At 44.4% G+C, this 21336-nt stretch overlaps 1 long non-coding RNA gene across 1 annotated transcript; it reads left to right on the top strand.

Moving 5' to 3' along the window:
- Positions 1–969: 969 nt before the first annotated feature.
- LOC117079496 lies at positions 970–12030 on the top strand. Its single transcript, XR_004435477.1, has 3 exons — positions 970–2661; positions 5337–5427; positions 10711–12030. It is a non-coding gene; the product is annotated as an uncharacterized LOC117079496 (long non-coding RNA).
- Positions 12031–21336: the final 9306 nt, after the last annotated feature.

Consider the following 21336-nt stretch of genomic DNA (forward strand, 5'->3'; position numbering starts at 1 on the left):
GTTTGCATGTTGGATTTATTCTCTCCTGCTTGACATAACCTTTCTCTACATTGCTGACAAGTCTTAGGTTGACATGATCCAAAAAGAGAAAAAATGGTATTCCCTTCTGAATCTAACAGGTAAGTAGCACAGAAGACACTAACCCAGCTTGAGTCACATGTCCATCCTCAACCAATTTCTGTGTTTCTGGTGCTGTTCCTCGATTGGCCTCAATCTTTTACCTTCCTGCAGTGTGAGCTGGGGCTGCCCATGATCTTAGAAGGGCACAGTGACTTCCCCACAGTATAGGAATTTTCCAAAGGAACCAAAAAGCGTGAGTTAGTAACTGTGCCGGGTAAACATAAAGCTTTAGCAATCAGAGTTATCGTTCTTAGTTTTTAAAAAGATATGGAATCAACTTTGAATTAAGCCTCAGAATTACTTCTTGGCCTTTGGTTGAGATCAAGCATTTTTTTGTTTTGTTTTGTTTTCTTGAGATGGAGTTTCGCTTTTGTTGCCCAGGCTGGAGTGCAATGGCGTGATCTCAGCTCACTGAAACCTCTTGCTTCTGGGTTGAAACCATTCTTCCGCCTCAGCAATTCTTCTGCCTCACCCTCCTGAGTAGAGTAGCTGGGATTACAGGTGTGTGCCACCATGCCTGGATAATTTTGTATTTTTAGTAGAGACGGGGTTTCACCATGTTGGTCAGTCTGGTCTGTGAACTCCTGACCTCAGGTAATCCATCTGCCTTGGCCTTCCAAAGTGCTGGGATTACAGGCATGAGCCACTGGTGCCCAGCCTCAAGCATTTTTTTTTTTTTTTTTTGAGACAGAGTCTTGCTCTGTTGCCCAGGCTGGACTGCAGTGATGTGATCCTTGGCTCACTGCAAGCTCCGCCTCCCAGGTTCAAGTCATTCTTCTGCCTCAGCCTCCTGAGTAGCTGGGACTACAGGCACCTGTAGAGATTGGGTTTCACTGTGTTAGCCAGGATGGTCTTGATCTCCTGACCTCGTGATTCTCCCACCTCAGCCTCCCAAAGTGCTGGGATTACAGGTGTGAGCCACCACACCTGGCTCAAGCATTTTTTTAAGCCTCAGAAAAAAGGTACTTATACTGTGGGGAAAAACAACATAATTTTATATGTACAGTATATTTTTAACTGGAATATGCCTGATTTCTTATGAAGTATTGTACAGATATTTGGTAGCACACTGAGTATTTTGAGCTGAATTGATTAACTGATGAGATACATCTTTGAATATATATATTTTTCTTTCGTCACACATTCCAGTTGGATATTCATTATCAAACAGCACCCTTGCAAAGTCTAGACAGATATTCCCTCTCCTCATTATTTTTTCTAGGTACACAGTCTATGTATAAACCATGTAAGACAAATACTACTAGCATTCTATTTTACAGAATTAACTCTCATTATTGGAGAACCATTCCAATTAGTAGTTAAGATGAGAGACACCTGTTCTTCAGGCGACTGCCAGCAGGGATAAAAGGCAATACTTGTTGGACGGATTTTAAAAACACAGAGATGATGTTGAAAGCAACCATAGTGGGTAAAAATGGTTATTTTGAAAACTTATTAACCAGCTGCCATGGGGCGTTCAGTTGATTGATTTTACTATTTTTTAAACAAGATTTTTGATATCAGTATAGCCAAATATCTGATTTTTTAAGTTCTTTCTGTATGTGACCATGTAAATCTAATATCTCTAAAGCTATTTTCCAGTCATGATACCAAGATTTATGCATAAGTACATCCAGTTTGAAAGTTACTGTGATCTCACTTGTTTCCAGGAAGTCCCTGCAACAAGGAGGGGTAAAGCCTAAATTGCTCCAGGGCAATATGAGTTATGTTTTACTTTTTATCATCATTTGGATGCTTTCAAATATATTACCTCAGACTCTTTGACGGTCAGAACTGGCCACAGATGGGTCTATTCAGTTGATCTTCATCATCTATGCTTTTTCTGGAATTCTTTTCTCCATGCGTAGGGTTCCTTTCTTTATATCTTTCTCTTTATAACAATTGTTTTATCTTATTGCAAGCTCCTGCAGTGAGAAGCCCTGATTTGATAAGTCATGTAACATGGCATGAAATCCAGGATCTGGGGGGAGAGCAGGACACAGGTGGCCACCAAGTGTGGCCTCAGCCCCTGTGCTCTTTCATCCTACCCTGGTGCTTCTCAGCCTGGTTCAACGCTTGGGTCAGGTTCGATGTTCAATATGTGAAGGTGCGTCTCCACGTGAAGATTCCTTTGCAATTTTGCGGTATGCCTCTTGCTTTTCACTCTCAGCCTAGGCCCTTGAAAACTGTGTTGCTGACTTAGGCACTTCTTATATCAAGTCACTCCATTCACCTGTTTTCTTACTGTCACAAGAGTGGATCTGGTCTCAGTTTGTTTGGGAATAGAAGACAAACTTACAGTCTTGTAGTTTCTTTTCTTACTCTATAAAGAGTGATTCCACTGTTCCCCCTACTGCATAGTGTTTCTCTCCTGTTATTGGAATTCTTGATGCTTTAGTGACTGAATTCTTTTTTATTGCATTTGATACTTGTTCCAGCATGGTGTTCGCTGAGTCTTATTTCCACACTGAGAAGATCTGGTTTCAGAAGCACATCAGGTTTCCTTAGAACATCAACCCTCAGCTGATTCATTGTTGCAAGGTATGCTGCAGGCACACAAAGAGATGGAATTGTCTGTCGCTAAATGAAACTATGTGGAGAGTAATTCATTGTTGCTGTTGGCTAAATAATTTAACAGCAATTTATCACATTATCTGTTTTGGACAAAGAAAGGCAGAGTGGAAGCTTTTCCTGTGGTTGAGTGAAGTTTGTCTGTTTGGGTTGTGTACTGATTAGAGTATATTGATTTGTGCACCTGCTGTGCAGCTATGAAGTGGAGCTCCTGGTTCTCTGTGTTGTGCTACTGGAGGGATGGTGAGGCTTCCACACAGGCTAAACCTGCATTTACTGCTTCTTCCTTTAAATCTGTATTTTTTTCAAAATGTAAACACATAGGAGTGTCTTTCTTAGTCCATTTGGGCTGCTATAACAAACTACTGTAGTCTAGATAGCTTATAAACAACAGATATTTATTTATTTTCTTAATTTCTAGAGGCTGGGAAGTCCAAGATCAAGGAATTGGCAGATTCTGTGTCCAATAAAGCCACTTTCTGGTTCACAGATGGTGTCTTCTTGCTGTGTCCTTGCATGGTGGAAGGGAAGACCAAGCTCCCTGGGGCCTCTTTTATGAGGGCACTACTCCCATCAATGAAGGCTTTGCCCTGTGATCTGGCTACCTTTCAATGGCCCAATTTCCTAGTACCATCATCTTAGTACTACCTCTCAGTGACATGAGTGTCAAAGAATTTGCAAACATATTTTAAAAGCAGCACACCTCTCTAAGACAATGTTAATATATTCTTTAAATTTGAATCTAAAGCCATGCCTTGTTTCTATAATCCTGATTGATCAATTGACTGATCGATTGATTCAAGAGTTAAGCCAGGTGTGGTGGCTCATGCCTGTAATCCCAGCACTTTGGGAGGCAGAGGCAGGTGGATGGCTTGAGGCCACGAGTTTGAGATTAGCCTGGCCAACATGGTGAAACTCCGTCTCTACTAAAAATACAAAAATTAGCCGGGTGTGGTGGCACACGCCTGTAGTCCCAGCTACTTGGGAGGCTGAGGCAGGAGAATTGCTTGAGCCTGGGAGGTGGAGGTTGCAGTGAGCTGAAATCATGCCACTGCACTCCAGCCTGGGAGAAAAAGTGAGACTCTGTCTCAAGAAAATAAAACAACAATAAAAACAAACAAAAAAAATGTAAGGAAAGGAGTTAAAAAGCACTCATCTGCTGTAAAGTTCCATCACAGGTCAATATATTCAGTGACATCTCATGAGCAGTATGGAGCCTTCATGCATACCACACTGACCCAATTCATGCCAAGCACTTTATGGACAGTTAATAAAGAGACAAAATGAATGAATGGATATATAATTCGTTCACCTATCTGTCATCAATCAAAAGAGCTTTTAAGCCAGACAGATTAGAAGCCAACAGAATGAATTATAACTTGGTATCTTGGGTAAGAAAATGTGTTTCTAAAATATAATTAGTATAACATTTGTTTTGCTTTGTTTTGTTTTGTTTGTACATACAATTTAGTTAAAAGGCATATATTCAAATAATTGCCTGATTTGGTGACAGAAGGCAAATGTTTTCTGAAGAATATTAAGAGGTTTCCAGTCTTAATATTTTTTAATTATTTGAAAATAATTAAGTGTTTGAAATGTACAGGTGATAGTAGCCCCACACCCCTCCACTGTTAGTGGAAGAAACACTGGGTAGGCTCAGAAAGCTGGAAGACTGCTGCCAGAGGCTCCTCAGGGTTTAACATGGACCCCTTCCTTTCACTACAAAACTGATGCCAATGCAGAGGCCTAAGATAGTTCTAAAATTCCAGACTCATCAACTCATAATAATATCACTACTCATTCATACAGTGAGGAGGGATTTTAGAGGAGTATTTGGTTCGGGCCCCCATTTTAGACATGGATGTCATGGGCTCTTTTCTACTTCAAGGTTATTTTTCTATGTGCCTATCTGCATATCTGGGGGTAGCGCTATGCGAGGATCATGTGCCTGATCCTCAGTGGCTGGCCACCACCCTAATGTGCTCCTCTTACCAGCCAACATTGTCCCCTAGGGAGACTCTTCCTATCTGTAGCCCTGGGCTAGGACATTATCACTGCAGCCGTGGATTTACAAAGGATTTTGAGACAAAAGATGTCTGCCCTGAGCACATATGCATTTTAGGAATGAGGAGAATGGATTCAACACAGAGAAAAGATGACTGGAGTGGGTCAGACGTAAGGTGATGAAGGCACGAATTATGCAGGGGTTACGCAGGTGAAAATTAATGCACATATATGAAGACTTTGCAGAGTCGATTAGCAAATTATATGAACTGCTTTGGGCCAAGGGACAATATTGGGTTGGGAAGTATATTGTGTTTGAGCATTTCCGTCTGCGTAGTAGGAGTGTGACTCACTGAAAGGAATACCAGATGAGGAAGGGACGGGACTTTGGCTGGAAGGCAGGGAAGAAAAGGGAACCGGGAGAAATTGTCCTTGGTTACTGCATAGGAAAATGTGATCCCCAAACCTTTGTTGCTGGCAGAGAAGAAATATTGCTTAGCAAAGAGCGTTTATTTAATGCAAAGAACTTCTTTTTCTAGGGATCAGATTTTTTTTTTCTTTAATCATCACTACTCAAATAACAAGATTTAAGTGAGTGCTGTCTTTTAAAGTCCAGACTTTTTTTTTTTTTTTTAATAAAGTGTCTAATCAAGGGAATGGAAGATGAGGAGAATGGTGGCTCTGGGAATTTACTTTCATTGTGGACCAGACTTTTTCTCAGCTAGGAAAAAGGTGAGTAAATACGACCTGGTGTTTTTGAAAACTGCATAAACTTCAGTGCTTGGGGATTTCCTGAAGGTGGCTTTTAATAGGGGCTCTTCCCCTAACACCCAGAAGACCTGTGGGTGTGGGAAGGGGCTGTCCAATTGCCACAGCGATTGGGTGGGGTGCCTCTGGCATTTCCTGGGAGGGCATCGGGATGCCAAGTGAGCCACAGTATGTGGAAACTCACACATAAAAGGCTTAAAGGCTTGTACCTCTCACAAAATGCCAACAGCACTTGCTCAGAGAAACAATGAGGCTGGACCTGCAAAATGAGTTCGCACTGAGGGCTCTGTGATTCCTTGACTTTAACGTGTGGGGAGATTCAACGTTGTTTTTTTGTTTTTTTTTGTTTTTGTTTTTTTATGAAACCAAGATATGAAAGCTCAACCCTAAACTGACCAAGTCTTGTTGCCTGAGGTCTCTGTGGGAGGGAAGCCGCAGGCTGAGCCTGGATCAGCTGCTGGCAGTGAAAACCGTTGCTGGGGTCGTGGCAGGGGAATCCTGGCTATGAGGAGGCACAGGAACTGTGCATGCCAGGCCTGGCGGGAAAGGCTTTCCCAGAATGCACTCGGGGCTGGAGAGACAAAGTCCTGGGGACAACGCAGGCTAAGGCTTTGGGCAGGATGTTCGGTGGTGGCTGAATGGGGCAGGCTGCAGGGTCTGTCAGATACCTGCCCCCAAGAAGCAGTACCGTAGAAGGGAAAAGAGAATCCCTGTCTTGTGTCCTTCTTTCCATCACAGACGTCAGCATCTGATGGCATTTCTCCTTCTGTGTGGCACAGTTCAGGGCTATTTGTTGGGTTTTACTAGAGAACAACCTGTCTCCTGGGATTCCGCGGTGACAAGGCTTCCGCATGAAGCCTCAGATGTTCTAAAAGCAGGGTGCAGGGCCCAGTGAGCTGCGGAGTGATGAAGTGGGGGAAGTTCCCCAGTGTTGCTGCTGAGACAAATGCCTGACTCTCATAAGTAAAGCAACACCACAGGGGTGGCTTAGGATGCACACAACCTGCCATTAGTGGAGGGGGGCATTTGGTTTCCCCTAACAGGGATGAGCCACCACCATTGCTGCTCTGTGCCAAGTGTGGGAGGAAGCTTTTGTGGGGTGGGCCTCACAGGGTCTGGCCTGAAAGCCTGAGCGGCACTAGTTTTTTCATGACGAAAAGCAGTGAGATTCTGAATTGGAGCAATACTATCTTCCAGCACCTGAGTCCTGTAGGAGCCAGCATGCTTCCACTGCAAAGTCTGGAAATGCATCTGGGAAGCATCAACCAAGGGCTAGATGCTCTGCCTGGCGGGGGACACCAGGGGACATTGCCCTCAAGGAGTTAGCCTGTAGGGAAGGCAGACAGGAAAGCAAACGATGTCAATGGAATTCAACACATGGCCATGATAGACAGCTATAAAAGATATGAAGGGGGCACAGATGAGGGGGTCATCAATTCTGCCCAGGAGGGTAAAGGAGGCAGGGCAGGGAAATCTCCCCAGGAGATATGATGGCTGAGTGGGGCCTTGAAGAGTGGGTATAGAGTAGCCAAGACGACAAAGTGGTATGGAAGTCCAGGAAGAAGCCGTGGCATAACAAAGGCATGACTGTCTGGAATAACACATGGAAGTTGCAAGTAGCTCCTTAGAGCTGTTTATGGAGGTGAGCTGGGAGCAGTGGCAGCTGGCAGTCAGGTAGGGGCTGGATCAAAAGACCTTTTGTGTCACACTGAGGAGCTGGGAAGTTATCCTGTGAATGAAATGGCACCTTGAGGGGCTTCAGGTTGGAGAACAAGGCAGCCGTAGCTGTGTATCTCTGCCAGAAGATGCTACTCTGCCAGAATACATTGGAAAGATTGGGAAGGGGCAAGACTGGGATTTGCAAGGTCAGTTTTAGGAGGCCATTGTGCTGAAGAGTCTTGGTGATGAAGCCTGGAATGAAGGCACGGGCCCTGGGGTAGTTCAAGGGCACTTCTGTGATATACTCAAGAGGTAGACACAACAAGATCTCATGGTTCCTGGGAAATATGACGGGGAAAAGAGAAATCATAGCTCTAGAGCTCCAAATTGGGTGACAGGGTGAATTGTGGTGCTAACAACCAGGGTAAGGTATATAGGAGAAAGTTCTTTGTTTTTGATTGAGAGTGGATGGGTATAAGAGGTGGAGAGGAAAAAGATACAGAGAATGAGCTCTATGGAGTTAGTTTTAGACCCAGTGTGTTTGAGATGCTTATGAGATGTTCAGGTGGAGATGTCCAGCAGGCAGCTGGGTGTATAGTGGAGAGCCTCCTGTCATTCACATAATTCATTTACTCAAATCTAAGGACACACAGTCAGCAAACAGAGACACAGAGAAAGAAATGGACAGTTTAAAAAGTGTTGCTCGCTCCATTCTGCTCAGCACATGCTCCATACAGAGGATGAGATGGAAGACCCCCACCCTCCAGTGCCTCAGTGGGGCTCAAGTGCCAGGTGCGCCTCAAAGCCTGAGCATCTGGCCTTGCTGAGTGTGGCTTTAGGGTGGGGTCAGCAGACCTGTGCCCAGTGGCCAGATCTGACCTGTCACCTGTTTTTGTTTGACCAGTGAACTAAGAATAATTTTTAAAATTCTAAATGTTAAACAAATCAAAAGAATATCTCAAGATATGTAATAATTTTATGAAATCCAAATGTCAGTGTTTATAAAGTTGTATTGGAACATAGGAACAGGGAATCAGCGGGGCCTTTCTGGATGCTCTAGGGGAGAATCCATTCTCTTGCCTTTTTGCAGTTCCAGAGGCTGCCTGAATTCCTTCGCTTGCAGCTCCTTCTCCACCTTTAAAGCCAGAAATGAGGATTGAGTTTTCCTCACATCACAATGACTCTGACACTCACTTTTCTGCCTCCTCTTCCACATTTAAGGATCCTTGTGGTTACACTGAGCCCACCCAGGTAAACCAGGAAAATCTCTCTATCTCAGGCCAGTTGATGCACAGCCTTCATTTCATTAGCAACCTAAATTCCCCTCTGCTATGTAACACAACTCAATTACAAGTTCTGGAAATTAGGACGTAGACATCCTTGCTGGGGAGGGGGTTGTTTTAACCTGCTGACCACAGACAGAGATACAGACTTGGGAATTCACAGATTTAGGGTGGTATTGAAGACAAGAGAATGGATGGTACAGCTCATGGAAAAGGCATGACTGAGATGAGGCAGAAGGAAAAATCCATGGCACACACGAGGCTTTGAGTGGCACAAGAAGAAAATCCTAAAAAGGAGATGGAAACAGGAACAGTTCAAGGAAAGTATCTGATCTAGAAAGCCAAAAAGAGAAAAGAGTTCCAAGCAGAAGAGAGGAAAATGCTACAGGGCAGCCACGAGAGATCTGGGCTGAAAGGCAGCCTTTGGACTCGGCAACTATGCATGGTGGTGGTGCCTGATGGCTTGGCAAGACCTGTTGTTAGCACCCTTGTCCCCATCCAAGCCCCTGTGACTTGTCTGGGGAACAAGAATGGAGCATTTGATTTAGGCCTAGTCATAGCATTGCTTTTTCCTGCCTGTAGGAGTTGGTTCAGGGCTGAGCGCTTGATTCCTTGTGAATCAATGAGAAGCAATGAGGAACCATGAGATTGTGCTGGGGATGATTTTAACGTAGGGTTTTTCCAGGCCTGTGGCTTCCGTGACCATCTTCACACCCAAGTGAAGAAGGTTTGATGATGGAGCAAGGGAGAGAGGAGAGAGAGTAGGGATAAGAGCAAGACAAAGGAGAGATTGAGAAGGAGAAATCAGGTCAGGTGACATCATGTGAGCCCTGCTGAAGCCAAGACTGGACACCTCACTTCCGGAACCAATATATTTGTTTTTATTTTTCTGAAGTCAGTTGGAGCCTGGCTTTCTGTCACTTGAGCCATATGAACCCTATCTGATCTGGGGACCTTTGATATCTTTTGCCGTGCAAAATTGGTGAGTAGAAGCTTGAAGATGTTGTACTAAAAATGCACCTCACAAAAGAAAAGAGCTTCTAGTAGAGATGCATTTGCTTTGGTGACTACCATACGTTAAAAGATGAAGGCCATAGGATATTCAGAGAGGGCTCCCCACTGGGTCTGTGCTCTCTTGGGCTCTTCGGCTGACTCTCTGTGGTGATGGCTGCTCTGGAGCAGCCACTCTCGAAGCATGGACCTGGCACCAGCGGCATCAGCATCACTTGGGTATTGGTTAGAAATCCAAAGTCACAGATTTCTCCAGACTTCCTGGATGAGAAACTCTGGTGACTGTGGAAGCCCACAGTCTGTATTTTTAATAGGCCCTCTGAATGACTGTGATGTATGCTAAAGTTTGAGAACCATTGTTTCTGGACTGAGTTTCTAACTGTTGCTGGGAAGAGTATCACTGGAGGGTCATATTGGATGCATGTGGGATTCAGTGGATCTTGATGTCAAGGGAGGCTGGAGATGTGATTTCCTTGCTGAAACTGACACACTCAAATTCTTAACTTTAGACACTTTGTTGACAGCCTCACTGCAACACCAGGATTTTGTGATAGAAGTTGAAACACAGGTTTGGGTTTTCCTGAAACATCAAAGTGCAGTGATTTTTCAATTGCAAAGACCTGGCATCAACCTAAATGCCCATCAACGATAGACTGGATAAAGAAAATGTGGTACATAGACACCACAGAATACTATGCAGCCATAAAAAAGAATGAGATCATGTCCTTTGCAGGGACATGGATGGAGCTGGAGGCCATTATCCTTAGCAAACTAATGCAGGAATAGAAAACCAAATATCACATGTTCTCACTTATATGTGGGAGCTAAATGATGAGAACACACAGGGACACATGGAAGGGAACAACACACACTGGGGCCTTTTGGAGGGTGGAGAGTGGGAGGAGGGAGAGGATCAGGAAAAATAACTAATGGACACTAGGCTTAATACCTGGGTGATGAAATAATCTGTGAAACAAAACCCCATGACACAAGCTTACTGATGTAACAAACCTGCACATGTAGCCCAGAAGTTAAAATAAATATTAAGAAAACAAAGGGCAGTGATCTGTGAGTTCTGGTTTCTTTTCTGGAAATTGTGATGGTTAATTTAGATCTCTTTAGTCACAGCTGTATAATCCCACTGGCTCCTGATGAAGTGTGGCATAATAGAAAACAATGTGATCAATGAGAGAGCATCCCACTTCTCCAAGTAAAATGGGGTGTACGAAAGCGGGTGTCTTCTATATAAAATGGGAAATGAAGCTCTTCAATAATGGATTCTTACTCTCTCTAGGGCTTGACTGGGCTAGGAGCTATGCAGCGGGCTGCATTACAGAAGACATTCAATGGGGTGCATTTCAGAGACACAGAACTCCACCAGGACTCCCAGTTAAGATGGAGGGGAAATTACCTTAGGAAAGTCTGAATCACTTTCCCCAGAGGTAGGAGGTAAGTGCCTGCTGGTGCCAGGTGCTTTTGCTTTACTTCTCACAGCAGAGTAAACATTCATGGAGGAAGAAAACATGGGCTTGGAAGTCACAGAGCCTGAGTTTGAATCTTGGTGCTGTCACTTTGTAGCTGTGTGACCTTAGATATGGAACCAAATCCATCTGAGCACCTGTTTTTCCATTTGGAAAATGGGATAATACATGTCTTCTTCAGTTTCCATGAGGTGTAGAAGGGATGTAAGAAGCATTTGATATATAACACCTACTCAGTTGATTTTCCTCTCCTCTATGCCATCTATTACGCTTTCCCAGTCTCCTTTCCTCAAGTGCCAAGTGTCTTCATGTTGCCCTCCTGAGTCTCAAGTCTTACACTCTTGCCAGACTGTTTCTCTGCTATGTCCTCAAGTCTTCAGAATTACTCTTTCCTTTCCTCCTCCAATAATAACCTCCCCTTTCCAATGTAGCCAGGCTCGATGTTGCCGTTACCATCTAATCAAAGAAACTGATGCTCCTGGTGAACTTGACAGGGCAAAGCCTCCCAGATGCTCATGCTTTGCCCTTTCCAGTCTGCAAAGGAGCTGATTAAGCCACAGGACTGTCCCGCTGGCAGGCGTATGGAGGTGCACCTTGGGGCTGATAGGTGCTTCTGGGACCTCCTTTCATGGATGTGTTCTCTCCTGCCTCCATTCATTCATTCGTGCAATGAACAGGTGGAGGGTCTGACGTATAGGATCCAGGTACTGTGCTAGTTACAGGGGACAGAAGGATGAATGAGACAGTCCTGCAAGTCAAGAAGCTCAGACCTGGACAGTAGACTCAGAAAGTTATAATGAAGAATACAGTATTTGGGGAATGCAGAAGAGGAGGCCTAAGTTGACAAGATGGGTTGAGTGTGCCCGGCAGGAAGGGAGGATACCTTCAGGAAGGTTTGAGTCTCAAAAGATAATTAAATAGATGAAGAGGTAAGCAGATGTTAGCTAAGGAGCCAGTATTACCAACAACAGAGATAATACACTGTGTTCCTGAGAACCCCAGAAAATTACATTGTTCCTCTGTGCAGTTTGAGAGAATGTTTGAAGATCAAGCTGAGTTAGGCTGTGGCCTGCTAATTTTATCAAATGAATGGGCAGCCCCTAGAAGTGTCCACTCGGCAGGGGCAGGGGGTGGCTGATCAGACTTAGCTAAATTTCTAGTTAAAATATCTTGAGTGCTTACCACGTGCCAGGCAGTGTTTTAAGCGCTTCACTGTAATTGAATCATTTAATGCAGCTCCCTCTGGCACGGAGGGGAGGATGGGCTTGGGAAGGGGAGATGGGGGGCAGGGAGGCTGATCAGAAGCAGGAATGAATGAACACGGGGTGAGGGTGGGGGTCCAGGGGTCCAGTGGGTCCCCAGGAGTCCGGCGCTGGCAGTGGTCTGAAGAATGGTGTCATGGACTGGGCCAGAGAGCGGGGAGAGCAGCAGGCTCCCAGGAAGGGCTGAATTATCTCTGGGATTGCTCCACAGAGCTGGGCGTCACATCTCATGGGGAAAGGGTAGTCTGTCCTTGGACCCTGAAGCTGGAAATCTTGCATTCTCCCCAGGTCTGGCCTTTGTACTACCAGGTGTTGACTCGCTCTTTCCCGGTTGTAAATATAGTATCTCTGCCTCACACACATCTTTGTTCCACACCAGATCTCTTGCAGGAGAGGAAAGTCATTGGCGACAATGGCTTCTCCTTGCTCCTGGTGCACTGGCGCCTTGAGAACTGCTAGAAGCAGCCGCGCTGCAGGAAGAGTAACTGAACATCCTTGCCTCTCCTGGCTGCCCTCAAAGGAGGCGATTTTCTGCTGCGCCACCCTTGACCTCTGCCTCTGCGCGAGCGCTCTGCCCTCCTCACAAGGCACCCGGGCAGTGAGGGGGCTCATCGCCTGGCGCTGCCTGTGGCGCCGACGGCCAGCAGAGGGCAGCATTGAGACACGAACGGGGGAGCGCCCGCGAGGCGCCGCGGGGGCAGCTGAGCCGTAGGACCCCCAGCTCCGTGGCGGCTCCAGCCTTTCAAACGACTCCCCCGGGAACTCTTTCTGCAGGGTGTGGGCTGCCGAAAATAAGCAGGTAATAGGAGTGAAAAAATGAAACAATTCTGTTCCGCAGAATGAAAATTAGTTGTCAATTACCGTCTTATCTGCCTATGTCACCTTCTCCGCGCTTTAAGATGGCTTTGTCTGTGGGCAGGAGCTGGGGACCTCCCCAGGGCAGAAAGTGGCGCCACCAGCAGCGGGAGGGGCGTCAGGGGACCGAGCCAAGGCCGGGGGCGGGGGTCTCAGGACCCAGGGCCTGTGGAGAAGGGAGGGCGCAGGCGCATTTCCAGCCCGCTGGGGCCAGGTGGAAGGCGACAGCCCTGCTGCAGGGGGAGGCACGGGGAGGGCGCCAGAGAGGGCTGCCAGGCTCGCGCTTCCCCTCAGTGGTCTGGGTCTGCTTCCACGTCGGTTCTGTTTATCAGGAAAGTTGGGAGGAATGTTTGGAGTTTTCTTTGTCCTTCACGGTCTCAGTTGACCCTCTGAGGCCTCGCCATCCTCCTTGCCGGCTCCGTCTCGTGCTGTCGCAGATTCCTGGGCGCAGCACGAGGCTACACCTGGTCCTGGATCCTCTCTGTCTGGCCAGAAGGGAGGAAGTCTTTTTGTCTCCATTTCCTGCTTCCACACTGTGGAGGCTGAGCCATGTTCCAGAGTCTGAGCCGGCCCTCAGCGGAGCTCTTACATCTCCGCCACAGACCCCAAGCTGCTAAAGAGAAGTCCTTCTAGAAGGGCGCATTCCATGGAGACCAGAAAGAGAGCCGCAAGCGAGCTGGGAGGGCTGGGTTAGCAGGAGGCCGTCACTGTGAAGTCCCCTGCCTTCAGCCCCATTAAATAATGATTTTATCCTTGGGCGAAGGTTCCTTGCAGCTACTAAAGCAGAATCTTTGCTGTTCCCCAGCGTGCTTTATTTCTTTACAGATAGTATTGATTGCTTCCTCTGGATGGTTACCCTCAAAACCCCAATTTCACCCGCACTCATGGACTTGGTGTAAATGAAAGCCGTCTCATTTGATGATCATGAAGACTATAAATTACTAAATCTGCTAAGAGATTTAGAGTGGAGGGAAGCATTTCTTTCGTCCTCTTAGAAGTGCTACACTTGGCTGGTTGAGTCAGATTCCTACCTGGCACCGGCAAAGGAAATGCCTGTAACTAGTTGAAGAACCCAAAGCATATTCAGGAATATGTACTTTAATTTGTTTTTAATTAAAATATCTTGAAAAAAATTCCTGTTGTTTAAACATGTGTCAGTGGTGACATATTACAGTGGTTGGACCTTAGCTGAGTCAGGCACCTCTCTCCTTGTTACTAAGGGAGTGGTGAGGAAAGAGCAGAGACTTGTGATCAGACAGAACTGGGTCTGAAACACAGCTTGGCCTTTTACTAATTTTATTATTTCACTTAACTGCGCTCGTCTGAACTCATCTAAATGGGTGTAATAATGGCTCACTCACCATGAATGCAAATACATATAAAGTATAATAATGTGTATAAAATGCCTGCAGCCCTCTAGGTCCTCCATATTAACGTCCCTTTTCTCATCCTCTTCCTGCTTCTCCTCCTCCTTTTTCTTTTCTTTCTTGTCCTTCTCCTGCTTTGTGTGGTCAAAAGGCCATAAAATAAACATTGAGACAAATGGAGCCTACCCTATAACCTCAGTTGTATACAAACTCACTTAAGAAAAGTTACAGCATTTGGCAAATGGAATATATGTGTGTCTTGTGTGTGTGTGTATGTTATGCGCATACACAGACATATTTCTATATTTATCTATAAGTTGAATACGGCCCCGTTGACCAATATATTGGCTTATGTATATATATTTTACATATGGGCCTATAGGCCAACAGTGAACATTAATTCTTGCTCGCTCTCCATCCCTGCTCCACTTTTCCTGGAGATGAATACATAAAAATAGATATCATATGAGTTGAGTATCACTTACTCTCACAAGGCTCTTTTGTGAAGCCCAAGTCACAAATAATACTTGACTTATTCACTTATTTTAATTTTGTACAGAATATCAGGATTGGATAGCATTTTGCTCATCTTATTCCACATTTCATTTGATAATTTTTGATATGTCTGATACTTGACTCCACTCCCCAGTGTAGGACAGGTGGTTGTCCAGTCTCTGCTGGTGATGTAGTTCCAGAGTCAGCCCCATCTCCCATATGATGGTCTTAGAGAGTCTGCTTTTATTTCGAGCAGGGCTCTTTTGGCTCTGATCCTGTTTTCTGAGATACTCTAGATTTGTAGGTGTCCATCTTCTCTTAATCTTTTCTTCTGGCTAGGCATTGCTGTTCTTCTCAGAAGTTTCTTATACAGCATAGCTTTTCTTGTATAATCCAGCCTCACCTCTGGATTATAAACTTGTGCAGACCCTCTTTGTAACTCTCACAATAGCCAGTGATACAGTTTAGCTCTGTGTCTGCACCCAAATCTCATGTCAAATTGTAATCCCACGGGTGAGGGAGTGACTTGGTGGGAGGTAATTGGACCATGGGGGAGGTTTCCCCCGTGCTGTTCTCGTGATAGTGAGTGAGTTCTCATGAGCTCTAATGGTTTAAAGTGTGGCACATCCCCTCTCTGTCTCTTTCTTGCTGCCATGTAAGATGTGCCCTGCTTCCCCTTTGCCTTCCACCATGATTGCAAGTTTCCTGAGGCCTCCCCAGCCATGTGGAACTGTGAGTCAATTAAACCTCTTTCCTTTATAAATTGCCCAGGTAGTTCTTTATAGCAGTGTGAGAATGGACTAATACAACCGGGACGTTGGCCTTGCCATGAGTAAGTGGGCCTCACCTGAGTCTCACAGGCTGATTGAGAACTATCACTAGGAAAGCAGGGAAAGGAAGAAACAATGCCTGCCTCTTGCCATCACAGACAAAGTATATCAAGTTGAGGCTGCCAGACTGCTTGGCAAATATGTCACCTTTCTTTTTTATAGCCTTTCTGCCTCTTACTTTGAGTCCTGGCCTTCTGGGGAGCCACTGAAGCTGAGCAAAACAGGCTTCTCATGCTTGTCTTGTCAACTTTAATTTATGAGAGTAAAGCTCAGATTAGAAGAGAAGAGGGGGAAACAGATACACACCTTCTGTAACGCCAGGAGGGATTGCTCCTTTCTGGTTGTTCTAATCTGGGGATATTTTCATAGAGCAAGTGAACCCAACTTTCAAACCTGTTCGACACTTGTGAATGGACATACTTGCTATTAAAATGAGAAATATAGGATTAACCACCCAAGCGAATTAAGATGGAAAGATGAAACATCCTATTGAAGGAAGCAAATTAATAGTATTCTTGTTTGAATTACCTAAACTAGATGAGTTAAATTGTTTTCTCTTCAGCTATTGATAATATACATCCTCAATTTTGCTTTGTTGTGTGTATATATATAATATATATACATACATATGTGTGTGTGTATATATTATATATATGTGTGTGTATATATTATATATATGTGTGTGTATATATATTATATATGCATGCATGTGTGTGTGTGTATATATATATATATACTTTAAGTTCTGGGATATATGTGCAGAACGTGCAGGTTTGTTACATAGGTCTACACATCCCATGGTGGTTTGCTGCACCCATCAACCCATCACCTACCTTAGATATTTCTCCTAATGCTATCCCCCTCCTAGACCTCTACCTCCTGACAGGCCTCGGTGTGTGATGTTCCCTTCCCTATGTCCATTTGTTCTCATTGTTCGACTCCCACTTTATGAGTGAGAACATGCGGTGTTTGGTTTTCTGTTCCTGTGTTAGTTTGCTGAGAGTGATGGTTTCCAGCTTCATCCATGTCCCTGCAAAGGACATTAACTCATCGTTTTTTATGGCTGTATAGTATCCCATGGTGTATATGTGCCACATTTTCTTTATCCAGTCTGTCATTGATGGGCATTTGGGTAGGTTCCAAGTCTTTGCTGTTGTGAATAGTGCTGCAATAAACATATGTGTGCATGTATCTTTATAGTAGAATGATTTATCATCCTTCTGGTATCTACCCAGTAATGGGATTCCTGGGTCAAATGGTATTTTTGGTTCTAGATCCTTGAGGAATCGCCACACTGTCTTCCACAATAGTTGAACTAATTTACACTCCCACCAACAGTGTAAAAGCATTCCTATATCTCCACATCCTCTTCAGCATCTGTTGTTTCCTGATTTTTTAATGATCACCATTCTAACTGGTGTGAGATGGTATCTCACTGTGGTTTTGATTTGCATTTCTCTAATGACCAGTGATGATTAGCAAATTTTTTTTTTTTTTTTTTTGAGACGGAGTCTTGTTCTTGTCACCCAGGCTGGAGTGCAATGGTGCAATCTCAGCTCACCGCAATCTCTGCTTCCTGGGTTCAGGTGATTCTTCTGCCTCAGCCTCCCCAGTAGCTGGGATTACAGGTGCCCGCTGCTACACCAGGCTAATTTTTGGTATTTTTAGTAGAGACGGGGTTTCACCATGTTGGTCAGGCCGGTCTCGAACTCCTGATGTCAGGTGATCCACCCACCTTGGCCTCCCAAGTGCTGGGATTACAGGCGTGAGCCACCGCACCTGGCCAATGAGCTTTTTTCCATATGTTCGTTGGCTGCATAAATGTTTTCTTTTGAGAACAAAAGTGAAAATTGATAAATGGGATCTAATACACTAAAAAGCTTCTGCACAGCAAAAGAAACTATTATCAGTGTGAACAGGCAACCTACGGAATGGGAGAAAATTTTTGCAACATATCCATCTGACAAAAGGCTGATATCCGGAACCTACAAGGATACTACAAGGAATCTACAAGGAGCTTAAACAAATTTACAAGAAAAAAACAAACAACCCCATCAAAAAGTGGGCGAAGGATACGAACAGATACTCTTAAATTTTTTAAAGTAAAAAGACAAGAACTGTGATATCACAACAACTGTCAATACATCCATTGAAATAAAAACATGGGGGTTGGAGTGTGATTGATTTTCTGAAAGAATAAAAGGTGACTCTTCAAATGTGGTAAGTACGAAGACCGAAGACCGGTTGTATTGTTTACATCTCAAAACTAAGTTTAAACTGATAGCTTTGAAGATGGAACAAGAGGAGGAGGAGCCAGGCCAGGTCCTTGGGGGCATCTTGCCTGTCCTTCCCCCTCCTACTGCCTCAGTGTCTCCAGTCTTTTCAGTTACCAACCCCTCCCCTCGGGCAAGTCACATAGGCACCCACAACTGCTGGAAACAATTGTGGTCAGTGGATATGGGCAGTTATGATGTCGTCTCTTTGTGGAGCACTCAGTATCCAAGGTGGCCACTAGCATGCCTCTTCTCCATGCATTTGATCTCATCATAATTCTGTCACGTAAGTGTTACAAACTCCCACTTCTGGGTGAGGAGATGAAGCACAGAGAGGTTAGGTAACCAAAGAAAATTTCTTCCTTGGGTTAGTGGAAGGCTTCAGGTTTAAGACCAGTTTTCTTCTACCCCAGCATGTTTCTCAGACCTGCTGCATTGCTGTGCAGTCCAAAAATACATCCTTCTTTGTTTCTCACGGTGAGTGGCAGCAGTGCCCTGCTTGGTTATTTGTATCTGGAGGCTGTCATCACCATCAACAACAGTTCCAAAATCTTACTTTTCTTGCAACATGTGGCTTTATAGGAAAAAAAATTAAATGCATAGGACTTCAGCTCATTATTAGCTGAATTTGCATGTGAAATACATTTTTTTAAAGACGGAAGTATGTCACTCTAAGTCAAGGAAATAAGTATCTTAGCATAAAACTATGAACCTGATATTTCAAGTTTAAACCCTATTTAGTAAGGATTAAATGGGGTTCCAGCTGCCATAGAAAAGGAGGAAGGGAGTCCAATTGGTAGTGGAAGGCAGGACACAATCCCCAATAAAGGACTGTAAGTAATGAGGGAGGATCCCCCTGGAAATGGGGGTGCTCTCCATGAAACTGCGCCCAGGCCCATGAAAGGCATCCTGCAATGTCCTCTTATCAGAGAGGACTTACACTCCTGACAGTGGCACCACAGATTTGTGAGTGGCATTTAGGAAACCATGTAGCATACAAAATAATATTCATATTAGAAAAACTGTTCCTGATGGATCACATTTCAGCAGATAAGATATTAGCTCTTGGCCTAATAACATATGGCACAGAATCAACAAGGAAGAACAGAACAAATGGCGAGGAACAACATCATTGGATTGGGGGTGCCCCTGGCCATGCTGGCTGAGCTTCACCAGCTGCCTCACTGAACTTTATCTGCTCTATCTGTCTGCATCCATACACATGTAAATAAATGTTCACACTGTGACTTGTATACTGTATTTATGTCATGGCATGGTATGATGTGAATTCTTGTCATCAACATGATGGTGGGGTCTTCATAAAGTCTTTAGTTAAAGACACCCTTTAGGTATTGTTTTGGTGACATATCTGAACTAGGTATGTATGCTCAACCCGCATTTGAGGTGACTCTCCTGGTGGCCAAATTGAGCAGGTCAGGGCAATAGCAACCCTTGCCAAAGAGCAGCTAAAATAGGACCTCCTTCTACTGGGGGTGTCTCCTTTATAAGATGGAGAGCTTTCCAGAGCAGGTGAACAGACGGGGCATTGTAAGTCCCTGTTGATCTTTCAGCCTGAGGGAGGAAGGGAATCACGTGTTTCCAGTGCAAACCTCAAGCTGGCTTGGGGAAAGACTTAGTTATGAGAAAGGGCTTTAAATATCCAGACCTCAGCTTGAAGCATCACTCAATGAAACAGAACAGCTGAGAGATTTTTCGCTTGTTTTGATGGCAGTTCTATTTCTTGGAAGTTAGAAGAGGTGGGTATTGCAACCGTGGAACTAGTTCAGATCAACAAGGGGAATACGTAGTAATTTTAAAAGCCCAGTGTAAAAGAGAGTGTCATCTGAGCCATAAAGACATTTCTGGTCATAGTAGTTATACTGGGCACCTATGCATTTAGAAATTCAGTTTTCAAAATATCCTAAATAGATAGGAGTAACCCTATTTAATTCTTGTGTGGGTTTCTTTTCTGTCACTTTCTGTTTTACCCTCTGGAAATGTCTCTATATCCTCAAATAAAAAGTATGAAAAACAAAATTAACACAGAAAAAGGCAAAAACAAATGGAACATTGCTTAATTTCTGTTTTCCATTTAAATATTTCTCAGGGATAAGAATTTTATCAGAAATGGTAGAATTGATTACCACAAAAGGTACTCAACATTACATCAATACTTATAAAAGCAAGTCTGTTATGGTTTATACGTTTTTAAGTCTCTGGCCAAAATGGGTTGTATCACAGGAAAGTGAGGAAAAATTTTGTATATTCAATTGCAATGATACTGTCAGGAACCCCTGAGGGGTCTTGGAGCATGATCCAGGGGCCTTATAGTAAAGATAGAATTTTCAAATGAGTAAAATCAAAACTGTGTATTCTGAACTGGTGAGCCTATTATAGTTTAGGCAATATTTTAGAACACATATTAGAACATAGTTTTAAACGGGAGTTTTTGAGTACTCCAAGTCAGGAGCAGTGATCTCTCAGATTCAGCATTGGTTCTTTTTTTTTTTTTTTTTTTGAGACAGAGTCTGGCTCTGTCGCCCAGGCTGGAGTGCGGTGGCCGGATCTCAGCTCACTGCAAGCTCCGCCTCCCGGGTTTACGCCATTCTGCTGCCTCAGCCTCCTGAGTAGCTGGGACTACAGGCGCCTGCCACTTCGCCCGGCTAGTTTTTTGTATTTTTTTAGTAGAGACGGAGTTTCACCGTGTTAGCCAGGATGGTCTCGATCTCCTGACCTCGTGATCCGCCCATCTCGGCCTCCCAAAGTGCTGGGATTACAGGCTTGAGCCACCGGAACTGGCCTTCAGCATTGGTTCTTAAGGATGTCTTGTCACACTGACAACCTTTCTTTATTCTTTAGGTCCTGAATGAATGTCTATGGTGTACTTGAATTTCAACAAGATGTCTTGCATATTTCTCACTTATGCAGACTGGCTCATAATATTGTTAGCTGGATCAGTAACTGCTTGAATACTCATACTCTTTCTCTGTCCCAGCCTCGGAGATGCTTTTATCACAACACAGATGTGCAGGTGGGTGGCATGCTTATCAAATCTGTGGTGACATATGGAAGGACAGTTAAAAACCTAAATGACAACATCCACAGTACAAAAGAACAATATTAAACAGGTGGCCAGATGGCTTCAACAGAAAAAAGTCGACACCGGACTCCTACCCTTGCCTGCCCCTCCCCACTCTCATTGATACAGTGAGAGGCTACTTGTGATGAGGTTTCGTGGTAATATGTGATGGATAGATGCCATTTTTAGTTGGCTGAGAAATTAATAATGGAGAGCTAACAAGATACAGGTTTCTCCAGGCTTTTGCAGCTTTGGAATTTGAGATTTAGAAGCACAGT

The sequence above is a fragment of the Trachypithecus francoisi genome, unplaced genomic scaffold, assembly GCF_009764315.1.
Source record: "Trachypithecus francoisi isolate TF-2019V2 unplaced genomic scaffold, Tfra_2.0 Lachesis_group7, whole genome shotgun sequence".
Lineage (NCBI taxonomy): Eukaryota > Metazoa > Chordata > Mammalia > Primates > Cercopithecidae > Trachypithecus > Trachypithecus francoisi.